Genomic DNA, 17,500 nt, shown 5'->3' on the forward strand with positions numbered 1-17,500 from the left:
TTCATTTGTTTTTTTCGCTAGTTTTTAAAACGCCTTTAACCTATAGATTTAATTCACCTATAGATCTTAGTCTCAGTCTAATTCTAATTCAGTCTAATTCACGAAGCTAATGAAGTTGAAAATAATAAAGTTTCTATTTAGTAAAATATAAAAATCACTAAAGAGTGAAATATATTTTTTAAAAATGTCAAAGGGAAAAGGGTCATATTTATATGATTTGGGATATGGTGGAAGAAACTAAAAAGGATAGAATAGTTTTGTGGGTCACTTTAAACCAAAATGTAATGGGTGCTTATATATATATATATATATATATATATATATATATATATATATATATATATATATATATATATATATATATATTTTTTATGAATTACATAATTACATGAATTTATAGTGAATAACTGAACATTACATTGTAATGTTCAAATAAAAATGTTTGATTAAATATATTTACGCAGTATTTTTAAAAGTGACATTAAAATTTAAAAATTAAATACAAAATGTTGCATTTTAATATTCCAATTACAACTATGAAAAGTTACAGTAAATAGTATAAAAAGCTAATGTTAAATGTTTTAGTGTTAGTCATTTAAAATTGTGAATTAATAGTTTAATAATTTAATTTAATAATTACAATTTAGTTTACATCCTTAATATTTTTACAATTATAATAATTCATATATATATATTTATACATTCATATATGTTTTATTTATTTTACAAATTCAAATTATGAAGAAAACTAAATTTGTAAATGATTTAATAAAAAAATGTAAATTAATAGTTTAATAATAAATAAAATTTTTGTTACATCCTTATCATTTTTACAATTACAATAAAAAAAATAATATATATATATATATATATATATATATATATATATATATATATATATATATATATATATATATATATAAATACATACCCAATCATTTTATGTTTTATTTATTTTATGAAGGACGTAAATATTTGTAAATGATTTAATTAAAAAATTTAAATAAATAGGTTCAAAATAAAAATATATATATAAAATACATACATATATATGAAAAATCTTTAATGAACTCAGAAGTCTATTTTATTCCCTATTTCTCATTCTTTTGTCACAAGCTTCACAAATGCGTCTAAAAACAGGATAATGAGTTCAGCTCCAGCGGCGGCGTTAAACTCGTTTCTGAGATCAGCTGAGGAGGTGAGAGCGAACCGAGGTGTGAAGCCAAATCTTTGTGAAAGCGATAATGAGCTTCATAATTATTTCATTAATGCTCTTCACACGGTTTTTCCTCCCTTTCTTTCCAGCAGGAAGTCGCTGCAATGGCCGCCAGTGACTCATCAGCTTCAGCTCGAGCGATGACATCATTTCCTGTGGCCGTCGTATTCACACCAGCCCAAGTAAAAAAAACACGACTTCATTTCTAAGTCAACGGTTTCGTAAGCCATCAGAATTATATATGGAACGTCAGCATAATACCGCAAAACTATTATTTACTTTTATTATTTTATTCAATTTTTGGTAAATATCTGAATTCCAGCCTCGCTTCCAGACTTCCGGTCTTACGCAATTTTTTTTAAAGATTTTTTTTCGCGCGTTTTGTTTATCGCCATCAGCCAGCTCCTTGATTTAACATTTTCCCCTTTTTTTTTTTAAAAAAGTTTTTATATCGCAAGTGCAACAAAAAATAAACGTGGAAATTTCTAATTTAATTTAATTTACTTAATTTAACCTCCAATGAAAGCATTTTGAATGGAATTGTTTTGTTTAAAATTCACATTTTTATCCTCCATTTTAAATATTTAAATAAAATTAGTTTATGACTGAATCCATCTATTTCTTTATTATATATAAATTATAAATATTTTTATATTTTATATATAAAATTATATATATTTTTATATTATATACAAAAATACATATTTCTTTTCTTAAACCTATAGATGCATGTGTTTGTATTTATATATATATAATATATATATTATATATATATATATATATATACTTAATATATATATATATATATATATTAATATATATATATATATATATATATATATATATATACTTAATATATATATATATACTTATATATATATATATACTTTATATATACAGTTATATATATATATATACACTTATATATATATATATACTAATATATATATATATATATATATATATATATATATATATAGTATGTTATGTAAACAAATACATTTATTTTGGATGCAATTAATTGTTACTTTAATTCTATTATGACTGATCGTCTGATCGTTTTAAACAAGTGAAGCTTGTCTGTATTTCTACACCAAGGAATAATTTCTCTTGTCTGATTTTGAACATATGAACTAGTCCAGGTTTTTAATAGTAGTTATTGTATTTCACAGCATATGCATTTAATGCAAAAGTCCCAAAACTAAAGCTTTTGAACTACAATAGAGAGAAAAAAACGAGACAAGCTTAAAAGAAACACTGTCTACGTGTTTGTCTTTAAAGAAAGAAGAGCTGAAACAACGGTCTCCCTCACTTTTTGATTTGTCTAACACACCGTCTCTAACTAATCACGCTCACGTCTCATATTATATCACTCAAACACTCGGTTTTCACGCTTTTTCCAAAGCGCCTCAAATAAGGCTCAGGAAAGGTTTTTAAAGAGTCTCGTTGAACATGTCGTCAGAAGGAAACTGAAAATGCAAAGCAATGCTACACAACTTTAGACACACGATGCGACGCCATCCTCAATTAAAACCTGAAAACCTTTCATGCATTTGATCTGAAAACGGCAAAAAATGGCAAAATGTCAATTTGTGAAAATGTTATCGCCCACTAGTGGCCTGGAAGGGATAGTACGGTCTTTTTCGACCGTTTTGACAATGTTTAGCAAAATCTTTAGCTTTTTTGAGCGCACCGTTGCCATGACGATCTAAAAGCAGCTCTTTTTCATGCAATGATACGAGGACAAGTAAATAATTACTAGTGCTGTCAAACAATCAGTCACGTCCAAAAAAAAGGTTTTGCTTACATTATGCGTGTATGTGCACTGGGTGTATTTATTGTTTTTTTTTATGCATGCATATGCCTAAGAAAAATATGCTGTTTATTTTTAATATATTTATATATAATATTAAATGTCATAATATAAATATATAAATGTATATGCATGTAAATATTTTCAAAATGTGTAATATGTGTATATGCATGAATGAATGAAAAAAAAACCTTGGATGCGATTCACTGTGTTTTTATATTAAATATATCTATGTATGATATAAAGAATATAAATATATAAAGGTATAAATGTAAATATTTTCGAAAATATATTGTATGTGTGTGTATTTATATATACATAATAAATAAACAGTACATATTAATATGTAATGCAAACAAAAAATGTAATGATTAATTATTATTATATTAAATTATTTTATTAATCACCATTTGACATCACTAATAAATACATTTGTAATAAATTATACATAAATTGTAATTATTAAATTAAATTATTAATACATAAATACATTATTCATGCATTTGTATGTATATATATATATATATATATATATATATATATATATATATATATATATATATATATATATATATATATAATCACTAATAAATTGTTGACATCACTAATAAATATATTTAATATATTAACTCTAACATATTATTGTTAAATATACATACACACACATAGTATATATATATATATATATATATATATATATGCAATTCATAGCAAATAATAATTTCCCAGCACTAATAATTACAAAAGTTTGACTTTGGAGTGATTTATTCATTAAGTGTGATTGCCTTAAATGAGAAGAAAGGGTCATTAGTTCATTAAAGCAGGGCCGAAGCAGGTTGAGCTGAACGGACAGACTGTAAACATCACGGTTAATGAATAGCTCTTTCACAGGACTCGGGGTGTTGTTAAACTCGGCTGACTGTAAACATCACGGTTAATGAATAGCTCTTTCACAGGACTCGGGTGTCTGTTGTTAAACTTCAGCCCTGACCAAAACTCTCCTCCAATCTCAGCTCTCGGAGGATCAGAACACCCGGGATCGCTCTCGGACAGAAGCGCAGTGTCTGACGGCAAGAACTTCAGCCCCGGGACACAAAACATGAACACTAGAGAGACGCCGAGCTGGCGGAGGATCAGAGGATCAGTCACCGGGATCCGGATTCACACGGACTGATGTTGAGCTCAAGACACTTCAGACACTTTCACAACTAAGAAGTGAAAGCTGCGATCAATTAAAACTAGAAGTGATCTTTCAATTCCAACTCGATTGCTGAATTGGATTAAAATTTGAAATTTCAGCTTGAATTTAAGAATTTAAGTAGAATTAAATTGAATAGAAATGCAAGGAAATTAATGTTACCACAATAAAATAAATGAACATAAAAAAACTTAAAATTAATAAAAATAAACATGAAAGCTATGATCAATTAAAACGACTAACTAGAAATGATTTTTGAATTCCAACTCGATTGCTGAATTTGATTAAAATTTGAAATTTAAGCTTGAATTTCAGAATTTAAGTAGAATTAAAATGAATAGAAATGCAAGGAAATTAATGTTACCACAATAAAATTAAATAAATGAACATAAAAAACATACAATACAAATAAACATGAAAGCTATGATCAATTAAAACGTCTAAGTAGAAATGATTTTTCAATTCCAACTCGATTGCTGAATTTGATTAAAATGTGAAATTTAAGTAGAATTAAAATGAATAGAAATGCAAGGAAATTAATGTTACCACAATAAAATAAATTAACATAAAAAACCTTAAAATTAATAAAAATACACATGAAAGCTATGATCAATTAAAACATCTAACTAGAAATGAACTGCAACTCGATTGTTGAATTAGATGAAAATTTAAGCTTGAGTTTAAGAATTTAAGTAGAACTAAAATGAATAAAAATGCAAGGAAATGAATGTTGCCACAATAAAATGAAATAAATGAACATAAAAAACTAAATTAATAAAAATAAAAATAAACATGAAAGCTATAATCAATTAAAACGTCTAACTAGAAATGATTTTTAAATTCCAACTCGATTGCTGAATTTGATTAAAATTAAACAGGAAATGGCAGATTTGAAATTTCAGTTTGATTTTAAGAATTTAAGCAGAACCAAAATGAATACAAATGCTAAGAAATTAATATTACCACAATAAAATAACATAAAAATAAACAAATAATCAATCACACTTAATAATAGAGATGATTAAAAAAGAGATGATTAAATAAGTAATTTTAACTTCATAAGGGTACTTAAATATTTAGTAAATATTTAATATACATCATTTAAAATAAATAAATGAAAAAAATGTATCAGAAATGGGAAATTATTAAAAATATTAACCTAAAATCTCTCATATAAATGTTATATAAATAATAAAAATAAACAAATCTTAAAAATACAGATTAAATCATTTAAAAATGCTAACTTAAAATCTCAGAGATACACTTCATGTAAATATTTAAAATAAATGTAAAATAAATATATATATATATATATATATATATATATATATATATATATATATATATATATATATATATATATATAATAATTAAAAATAAAAACCACCACTCGCTTAATATTAAAAATGAATAAATTGTCAAAAAATATTAACATCTGACTTAAAGCAGATACCAAAAACCTCTGGTAGTCCCCGAAGAACACTTTATTATCCGATGCGTTTATTTCCGTGAATATGCGATTCAGTAAAATCTCCAGTAGAGCTCAAAATCAACATTCATGAACTGAACAGGACCCGGTTTTTAAAATACTGCCCAATATTTATACACCAAGTATATACAGCCTACCATAAAAAAGCTCCTCTTGTGATCGCTCCCACCTTGAGCGCTCGGCTAAGCTCTTTACTAGAGTAGTCAACATGTGTTTATTTAGCGAAAGATATATTTTGTTACCCCCGAAAGCAATCTAATATGAATTAAGCTGGGTGTTTAACGCCGCAGGGGGCCTCTGAAGCAGGAAGCAGCGGCTCTGTGACAAACAGCAGCAGGAGAAATCTCATCCAGCAAGCCTCCGGGATGTTTAATAACGCCGCTTTCACAATTTTAGGCCAACTCCAAGGTAATGAAAGCCGTCCGAGGGGACCCGAAAGAGCAAACCGAACACCCGCGTGCCTGGAGGCGGCCGCATGATGACAAAACAGATACAATTTCCTGGAGTACCAATAAACAGCGAGTAAAGAAATGAGATCTGAGATAACGAATAAAGGCCCAGAACGAGCTCGATAAAGAGCCTGAGCGAATGCGTAGATCAGCCAATAGAAATGCATATAACAATCAATGGAGATTATTCAAACACAAACGCTTTCAAATGCCGAAACTTTCCAGTTTTATGTATTTTAATAGCTATATAACATATAGAGTATAAGAAAGACGAAAGCTTGCTTGAGAAGTTTGTTTTGAAGGTTTAGGGTCATTACAGACGAACAGATCTATAGATATAAATTCGTATTTGGTTTAGAGTCGTCATTTTTTTAAAGTTGATGAAAAAAAGCTAAAAATGTAATAAAAATTAAAAAGAAAAAATGACGGAAAAGCTAATAATTGTTTATTTGTGAATCGAAAGCTAATAATAAATAAAATGACAAAAGCGCGGAAATAAAGCAAAATAAATAATATTAAATTACGAATGATACATCGATATGTTGTTTAAAAATATGAGCTAAAAAGGGGTATTTTATATAAATGTTAACAATAAAAATAGGAACGCGGAAAGTTATAAAAATATAAAGTCATTAGTAATAAAATAATGTAAAGGTTTTGTAGCAGGGTTTCCCAAACTGGGGTTCAGGAGATGATTAAAAGAGAATAATTAGAACATATAGATAAAAATGTAAACTTAAATCAACACACACACACACACACACACACACACACACAGACAGACACACAGACACACACACACACACACACACACACACACACACACACACACACACACACACACACACACACACACACACACACACACACACACACACACACACACACAGACACACACACACACACACACACACACACAGACACACACAGACACACACACACACACACACACACACACACACACAGACACACACACACACACACACACACACACACACACACACACACACACACACACACACACACACACACACACACACACACACACACACACACACACACACACACACACACACACACACACACACAGACACACACACACACACACACACACACACACACACACACACACACACACACACACACACACACACACACACACAGACACACACACACACAGACACACACACAGACACACACACACACACACACACACACACACACACACACACACACACACACACACACACAGACACACACACACACACACACACACAGACACACACACACACAGACACACAGACACAGACACACACACACAGACACACACAGACACACACACACACACACACACACACACACAGACACACACACAGACACACACACACACACACAGACACACAGACACACACACACACACACACACACACACACACACACACACACACACACACACACACACACACACACACACACACACACACACACACAGACACACAGACACACACACACACACACACACACACACACACACACACACAGACACACACACACACACACACAGACAGACACACACATAGACACACACAGGTAATAATACAAATAAAATAAAACCAACATACTTATGTGTCATTAACGTATTAAGATATTAACTTAAAATCTCATTATTTTAAGTTAATGTTAAGGATAAAAATAAAAGTGGGGTTGGTCAGTACATGGATGAAAGGCTAATAACGTAAACAGATCCTAAAAATATACCAATTACAAAACTAAAGCTAAAAACAACACAATCAAACAAACTAAATACATGCCGTTCGCTGAAACAGATTAGGGTACTTCAGGTCAAATGGGTTTGGCGGAGCTCGCAGAAAAAAAAAAAAAACGATTTGGGGTTACTAGACGGGTCTCATCAGGGACCTAGCATCAACGTTTGTGCATAATTTACAATGAGTGCACGCTGACAGATGTATTTTTGGCAGAAAAAACAGGCGTTTAATTGGAACGAAGCGTGCATTTTCTTGGCTAGACTTCCGGGAGCTTCGTATCGGTGAATAAAAGCATTTTTTGACTCACATCCCTTCGAGACGGTTTCCAAGAACTCGTCACCGCCGCGCTTTAATTCAATCTTCGCGCCGGGTCACGTGACTCTCAGCGACCTGTGACCCCGGGCCGATCCGAGCCGGGAGTTTGAGAGTCGGGATAATCAGCTTTGTTCCTCGCTCCGGCGCAGCTTTAATAAGTCTATTGATTTCAGCAGGCATCGATCGGCTTTCGGAGAGGAGCTGGGATTTCCTTTGTCTGAAAATCACTAAGCGACTCACGCAAGTACAGAAAACAACCGCTGGGTCTGTGACATACACACACGATCGAGGCTAGGATCGGACGCTTGCCTGCAAATAATAAAGAGGCCAAAAACGGCAAAGCCCTGAGGATTCTGCTGCTGCAATAAGTACAGACTTATATGGCCAATGTACTATGTAACATTGCACATATTGTGCTGACGCAACTTTATATGACACTTTGAAACTATATGAGGTCATTAAGAAACGTCGGTGATTCATATAGACATTTTATATAGGGGTCAAAGAGCAAAAACGTTTAGGCATAAAAACAATACGTGTAATGCTGCTTTAAACGCTTGTTGTTTTGCCCAAAAAATATTGAAAGGTTTTTTATCAGTTTAAAATTTTTTAATTGTTTAATTTAATTGCATTTTTGTTTTTCCGAGCAAAAAAAATAATAATAATAATAATTTTTTTGCTTATTTAGAGAAGACACTAAAATGTCATTTCAGGCATATTTACAACAAAAATCAATTAATGACACAGTAATAGACTAATTACTTTCACCCCAAATGCTAATTTGTTCTATGTATGTATATATATGTATATATATATATATATATATATATATATATATATATATATATATATTTATTTTTCATTTGCCACGTAGTATACGTTTTGCCTATTTGTAAGTATTTTTTTTTAAATAATTAAATTTAATATGATGTGTGTATATATATATATATATATATATATATATATATTATTATTATTTTTGATTTCAGAATAAACAAGTTTGAATTTTTGATTTTTACATAAATATTGTGTTACGCTGAATAACAATGTAACATTATTTCAAGCAAATCGTGACATTTTATTCTCCAAAAATCAATTTTGAATTTTTTTCTTTGATCGTAACATCTTTGAACCATGTAATTATTTTAAAAATACCACTTTTATTTAGATATACTGGTAAAAATATTAACTCCAAATAAATAGCGACAATAAAAGGATTAATGAACATCCAAACGCATTGTATTTGAACCACATGAGCATTAATGAAGATTATTCTCCAGATTATTCTCCATTTAATTTAATATAGTAGTATATAAACTGACATAAATGTATGGAAAATTGCATCTGATTTGCATAATAAAAATGATATATATAATATATATTTAAAAATATATTTTTCAATATTTATTTAATTCCTTTTTTGTATTTTTTTTAAAGTATGGTCAAAATTGGACAAACTTCACAGTAGGTAACAATGAAAAGCCTGACTTTAGGACACATTGTTTCTAGGTTGTATGAACTTAGGTGGCGCTGTCAACAATATTTCTAACAATAACATCCAACGAAATGAATGTCAATAGCTCAAACGGCTCCTCTATGGTGTTCCTGCCATCAGATTCGTTGATGTGTTTTAAGGCAATGGTTTGGTATACAAAATCCTTTTTAATAATATTCACCCGGCACAGCTTCAAGATCCTATGCACCAAATTTTATGAAGATCCGAACAAAGTTGCAGGAATTGTTTTGGCCAGAAAACCTGCAATGGCCCAAGTGCAATGATAAAACATGAAGTCTGTGCTCTCCGTTCGGTTAAAACGTTGTGGGCTAAAACTTCGCTTTGAGGGGAGAGCCAAGAAAACGACATTTCTCGACTATTCAAACACAAACGAACCGGATTTAGAAGAACTGAGCGCGTGGTTGCGTAACGTCTCAATCGCACGGACGTGATTACTAGGTTCACACAGCTGACCAAAAAATGACTCGTGTTTCATAACATCCTCTGAGAGAGAGGTCGTTGGGTCAAACACACGAGAGAAGAGACTGTCAAAACAATCATAATCATAGTAATCGAGTAGAGTTCAAAGAGGATGCAAACGATGCTTTTCCTTTTTTGGCGTTTTTTAATGGCACGTCTATTCAGTGACCAGTACTTTTACAATATAAAGAAAGCGAAAAGTGACCTAGAGTGGCTAACGTGACTAAAGACGTGGAACAGACACGATTCGTTGACTTGGATTCAAGCAAAATCCAGTTCAAAACGATTGACTCATTTGAAGCGCTCCATTCGGATCACGAATCATTCGATTCAAAATGGGATCGACCAAATCGTTTGATTTAGATCAGAACTAAATCACTAGCGGGATGTGAATCTTCGAGGCTGCAAGTTTGCAGTGGGTTTGAATCGAATCAAATTAAGTGATTCGATTATTCACATCTGGACAAGTCATTCGATTCTGAGCCGAGCTTCGGCGCTGCGTTTTTTGATTCGCAATCTGAAATGATTCGAAATGGCTCGGAATCGTTATTCTGTTCGACCGAGCACATGAATCATTTCGTTTGGATCTAAGCTTCAGGGCGTGTTTGCGAATCCTTTGATTAAGATTTCTTTTTTTACAAATATATTAAACAGCACGAATCAAAAACAGAAAAATAATACCAACCAAACAGACGGAAAGAAGTTACAAGTGCAAAGGTTTTATCATAGGGCTAGTAAAAGTGAAGCAACCGTTTTTTGTATAACTATAATTTTACAACAAATGCCATTTAATCTGTGATTGGTTAAAATAGTTTAACTATTCACACACAACATGCATACATACCGTATATATATTAATGAATGAATATAGAGATGCTACAGCACTCTTATTATTTTATACTTTCTCCTACGACGCCATATATTTCAAGACAAACATCTGGCGCAAAGAACTAGATTCTCAGTGTGATACTTTTTACAGCAACATGCCATTTTTTTGAAAACAGGCTCATTTTCCCAACTCCCCTAGAGTTAAACAGTTGAGTTTTACCATTGGTGAATCCGTTCAGCCCATCTCCAGGTAACAATCAAGTCATTTTCCTGCCGTACCATGGCTGCGGGGACTACTTTCAGCCGCTGAATAATATCTGCGACTACTATTACGCCAGAATGAGAGTATAGTTCCTAACGATGTCGGCCTACAAAATCGCAACTTTTCATTAAGTCACGATGTAACTACAGAAGAGTCGAGTTTTAAGTCTTTGCTCGTTTTTGAGCGCGATGCTAACGGTCTAATCCGATTCAATGATCTATGCTAAGCTATGCTAAAAGTGCTCCGCCAGACCCGGAGATCGGCCGAATGGATAAAAATCAAGCCCGGTTTCAAAAAAAAGCGTCGCTTTCCTTTAAATACAAGTCTATTGGAAGCGTAACGGAGTGCGTTTATGTGTTTATGTGTGAAGCGAGTCATTATATTACGGTCTGAATGAGGTCTTTGCCCTGGAGCGACGGGGGCTGCAGGTCAAACACGCTTCGGTCTGGAGAGCCGCTGTCTGCTGGCCGTCGACACTGGACACATTGTTAAAGCTGCCAGCTCACCAGTTTGTGAACGGCAGTGGGAGTCCAGGAAGCCGCCAGCAGAGAATCAATGACAACCCACACGCTCCGTTTCTCATCTAAACTCATCCCAATCCCTCGCCTTTGACCTCTGACCTCTCCGTTTAGTGCTTCTCTCCGCAGATGTGGCTTCTTTTGACCTTTAAAATTCAAATCCCAATACATTTCCTATATTTTTGGTGTCTTCCGTGTTACTTTACCCCTTCATCCAAAGCGACTTACAACGAAGACGACGGAAGCGAGCGAAACCAACAAGAGAGCAACGATACGCAAGCGCTAGAAGTTAGCTTAGCCCAGTACTTTATGTAATAAATAAGAAGAAAACAGAAATAACAGAGAAAGAATAGAGCATGCTAGTGTTAGAGGCCTTTTTGGTAATTGCATAAAGAATAAAAAGAAAACAAACAGAATACAAAAAAACAGAAAAGCTAGAATTAGTGTGTTTTTTTTAAAAAACAAGCAAAATGGACAGGTTTTTATATTACAACAGAATAAATAAAATAAAAATAATTGCATATAAATTAAATTATTATATATTAGTGCTGTCAAAGACATTAATTGCGATTAATCACATCCTAAATACATTTATATATATGTATGATTCTATTTATTATATTATTTACAAATACATAAATATATATATATATATTTTTTTAAATTTATTTTATTATTTATTTAATTAATTTTTATTTTAATTTTTTATTAAATATATACATGTATGTGTTTGTATTTATATATAATACATGAATAATATTAATATCAAGCTTGTTTATTGGAATCATATAAATCTGCTCCTAATACGCACATCAAAACAGAATGAACAGTGATTGGTTGTCATGCGCGTCAATCAAGCGGCCTCTTGCTATCAAAGTAGGCGGTCACTGGCCGGAATAAGTTTTTAATTGGACCAGGCGTTGCGGTGATAGTCTAAAGTCGGACTAAGACGACTAACATCCCAACGGTCCCTGATCTTTCTAAATAAGCCGAAAGGGCGGAGGACGAATCGGGAAGAGAAACAGAGACAGTAAGAGAGGCCTGTTTTGTAAAATCTGGTTATGTAACTGTACTGGCACACCGCATCTGTTGTTGAGGAAAAAAATAACTCCGATTGAAAACATGATGCAATTAGTGCGGAGAAACTCCAAAACTCCAGTCACATCAAACCAGATCCTCCAAGACAGAAATCGACTTTCCAGAAACCTGTCAAGAAACAAGAGAGACGCCATTTCTTCAGGAAGTAAAACAAAGCACTCAGTGCACCTTTAGAGTCAACAAGAAAATAAGACTATATGTTGCATTTTCCTGCGAATCACTTTTTTGGTGCATGCTATTCCAAATGAAAATGTTTGTCATCACAATCAAAATGCAGTAGCATAAAAAAATAGTTGCATTTAAAAAAAATAACTGACTAGCAACGCATTGAATTAAATGTGAAATGTCGAAAGCACTTAATCCATTTCTCTTGCAATCTTTCAAACTCATCTCATTTTCTTTTTCTCTATTTTTCTGTACTTTTTATTTTATTTTATTTTAATATTATTATTATTAAAATATAATTTACAGGAATTTAAAGGAATGATTAAATATAACTTAATTCCTTGTAAATAATTCATTTTAACGTATTTATTTTCACATTTTCCATGCAGTAACGCACTGAATTAAATGCAATATTCACCTAAATCCCCCTTTTCATTATTTTCCTATGCACTAACGTCAGACAAACATTTTAATCCACGATCATGCTAATATTTATTCATCTATAAATGATAATTTAATAAATACGTATTCGTAAATGATTGCATTGATCAAAGACGAATCATTAAACGCACATTACAGACTTTATTTGAATATTTTCCAAGCGTGTAATTCAGCAGAAAACAGACCGCAACAGCATTTCCTTGTAAAGCGCACTTCCGTAATATTCGTTTTACGCACCGCTTTCCTGTGAATCGTTCCGTTTCGCTTTCACGTCAGAGGTTGTACGTTTAATAAAGCGGCCCGAAAGCTGGGCGGAATCAGCAGGTTGTCTGCTTTTTCAATGTCAATGGTTTGAGCAAATATCTGCCGAAATGCCTCACGGGAGCGTGAAGCGACTGCCAAACGGGCCGCTTTATTTGAAGGGCGGGTTATTTCTCCGGAGTGGCGCATTACTGAAGGTGAATGTGTCTGGCTCGACTACCGCCGAGACGGTATTAATAGTGACGTGTGCTGGAGTCCTGCAGCTCATTCACTAGCGTCTGGGACTTTCACAATAACCCACACAATCGACTTTTATTGCCTGGGCTTACAGGGGCTTGACGGCGTCCAGCCTATCAGACTAAGCAGCTTAACGGCGACGGCCTTCTGAGAGCACGCTTCACCTCCACCTCCATCAATCAACCGCCGCTTACGGGCCTTCGGAAAGCAAAATAAACGACTCGCCGGCGGGGAACTGGACGTGTCGGGAATCTGTATGGATCCGGGGGTGAACGAGACGGGGGGAAAACCCAGAAGAAGGGGTGGATTCGCGAAAACGTACGCGATACGTAATGCTAACGTATTCGGCGTCAGGCTTTAAAGAAACAGTTCGGCTCGAACATGAAAACATACAGAAGGTTCGCTCGCCCGAGATCAGGATGAGTTTGTTTCTTCGTCGCGTTTGGAGAAATGTGTCTCGGCAATGGAGGTGAATGGGTGCCGTCGGAACGAGAGTCACAGTAAAACATCACAGTAATCCACAGCGCTCCTGTTAATGATTCACACGCCGTATCATTTCAGATCAGGACTAAGAGCTTTTCAACTTCAAACCACTGCTAAAATATTTATCATGTTCAGATAAAAAAAAAAAAAAAAAAAAAAAAAAAAACAATGTAAAAATTATTTGTGAAAGCGAAATAGCAAAGCTGAATTTTAAATAAATAATTTTAAAATAAAAAAAAAAACTTACTACAAATATATTTTCTTTTTTTTTGTTTACTCGCACATGTACATGTGAAGGGAAATCTTTCAAACAATTTTCAGTTTTATATTGCATTCCAATGAATCTCAATCAAACTGTAGTTGGGCTATTTTGATAAAAATAAAAAACTAAATAAAAATACAGCCAACACAATAAAAACACGATAACATAATAAACATGATTTTTCAAAATGTTAAAAAGTCATTTGTTTTTGCAAATAAATAAATATATGTAATTTTAAATTTTTTAAATTTAAATTTTTACTGTATTCTTGATCAAATAAATACAGTGTAAAATACGCTGTTCTTATAACAATTAAAATTTGTTACCTCACTAAATTAATTTTTTTAGTCAGCTTGAAATGTTAAGTTAAGTGAACTAGAATATTTTAGTTGACTAAACAAAAAAAATTAAGTGAGCGGGATAACATTATTTTAAATGTAATTTTTTTTTAATAGTGTACTTAGAATAAGATACTTCAAAAACACAAAAAAAATAATTCCAAAATGCTGAAATAGCATGTATATATTTACTTAATTTTATTTAATACTTACTTTCCTTCTCAAATAAACGTATCTCGGTTTATTTAGATGTTTAACACATTCGAAATGGCAAACAAAAAAACGCATTCAACTAATTGTACAAAAAAAATGCACGTACTAGTTATTAGGGTTTAAGAAAGAAATATTACTTATTAATTAAAGCATAAAAATGTGCAATTACATTCATTTAAAAACAGCAAAATAAAACACTTAAAAAAAAAAACAAATAAACTGTCAACATATTACCGTGTTTAGCTAAATATTTCTAAAAAGATCTATTTTGTTCGTATTTATATTAAAAGAAATGCAGAAAACATGATGGATTTCTGCAGTACAAAAACACCCCTTTGGTTCAACGAACTTTGGTTTGAGTGTGCAGGGACGAGAGAAAATGAGCAGAAGAACGGGACGAACGCAGAAATGAGTGAATTCTTACCCGCTCTACAGATCTGGCTCTCGTTGCGGGAGAAACAGTCAAAGGCTTTGAGGATTTGAGCTCCTGCCAGCTATTTTTTCATTTGGACCTGACCAGCCGCTGACCCTCCTCGGCTCGGGGAAAACAAAAGCACTGGCACCGGCCCGAGCGAGACGAGTCCGACCAACATCTGCAGAGGCAAAAACAACAACCAACACTTTACTTTCCTCACGCTAAAAAAAGGCCAGCTGATACACTGCAGAAAAGGCTCTCTTGTTCGGTATTTTGGTCTCGTTTTGGTCCTGAAAAATGCATAAAAACGGCTACGAAAAGAAACCGGTTTGTACTTAAAACAAAAAGAATATTTGTCAGTGGGTTAAGAAAAATGCAATCTAAAGGGAAAATAATTGCTATATATTTTTCGGAACAAGGGTGCATTTATTTGATCAAAAATACAGTATAAATGACACTTTAAAATAGCTTTATTTAAATGATTTATTTATATATTATTTATATATTTTAAATTATTTATTAAATTATTCCTGTTTCGTTCGTGAATAATTTTGTGGGTACGTAATACTTACGTTCAGCTAGAACGCATTAAATGCAAAAAAGAGATTTATTACGTTAGAAAAGATCTCTAAGTCAAATGCATGCTGCTCTTTTGGACTTTCTGTTTATCGGTGAATCGTTAAAAATAAAAAGCGTGTCGCGGTTTCCGCGAAAATATCGCGCAGCACAACTGTTTTCGACCCTGACGATAATCAGAAATGTTTCTCGTGCAAAAAAATCTGTATATTATTCTGATTTCTGAAGGATCATGTGACACTGGAGTAACGATGCTGAAAATACAGCGGCGCATCACAAAAATAAATTATATTTTTTATCATATATCAACTTAGAACATATTTATTTTAAAGTATATATTATTTCACAATTTTTACTGTATTCATGATCAAATAAATACAGTGTAAAATACGCTGTTGTTATAACAATTAAATTTTTATTTTTTTTGTCAACTTGAAATGTTATTTTCAGTGAACTAGAAAATTTTAGTTGACTAAACAAAAAAAGTAAATTTTTTAAAAATGTAAAAAAATTAAGTGAGCGGGATAACATTATTTTAAAAATATTTTTTTTAAATAGTGTACTTAGAATAAGATACTTATTCCTTAATTCAGCACGTGCATATTTAATTAATTTTGATAACAATATCTTATTTTTCCTTCTCAAATGAACGTATCTTGGTTTATTTTAGTCGTTTCACGCGTTTGAAACGGCAAACAAAAGAAACGCAGCGAGCTTTCACACTCGATATCCTTACTTTTTACGACACTGTTTGAGTTCTCGACCAAAAAAAAGAAAGAAAAAGAAGAAGAGAGAGGGTTTGCTGAACCTACCACAACACGCAAAATTCAACAAGCAGGGGCCAGATATCACGCGTGGGTGCGATGTTTATTACCGGGGCCCCGAATGACTCAGGGCCTCCAGCGACGGAGAGGAGGAGCCTTTTACACTCGACCCCGCCCAGAAACAGCCGGGAAGAGAAATGCTCCACACATCCGGCAGCTTTGCAGAAGCCTGCCCCCAATTATCCTCCCGCAAAGCTGCTGGAAAAACACAAACATATCTGAGCGGCCAGCGCGTTTGATGCTGCCACGCAGTGTTTGACGGAGAACAGGGCGGCTTTGAACAGAGAGGTCTGCGTGAACCTGCCCGCCCTCGTTCAACATTTGGAAACGGGGCTCGGGGAAGCGAATGCCGTCGGAT

At 32.9% G+C, this 17,500-nt stretch overlaps 1 protein-coding gene across 1 annotated transcript in view; it reads right to left on the minus strand.

Moving 5' to 3' along the window:
• The window catches only part of LOC122356781 (tripartite motif-containing protein 16-like), a 28,613-nt gene that overhangs the window by 10,725 nt on the left and 388 nt on the right, over positions 1-17,500 (minus strand). The window contains exons 1-2 of the mRNA XM_043255840.1: positions 17,131-17,500; positions 15,752-15,920 (exon numbers count right to left, since the gene is read on the minus strand). The exon at positions 17,131-17,500 is cut by the window's right edge and continues 388 nt beyond it. The gene's annotated coding sequence lies outside the window, so the exon portion shown is untranslated. The remainder of the gene's footprint in view (positions 1-15,751; positions 15,921-17,130) is intronic.

Source organism: Puntigrus tetrazona, chromosome 13 (genome assembly GCF_018831695.1).
Source record: "Puntigrus tetrazona isolate hp1 chromosome 13, ASM1883169v1, whole genome shotgun sequence".
Lineage (NCBI taxonomy): Eukaryota > Metazoa > Chordata > Actinopteri > Cypriniformes > Cyprinidae > Puntigrus > Puntigrus tetrazona.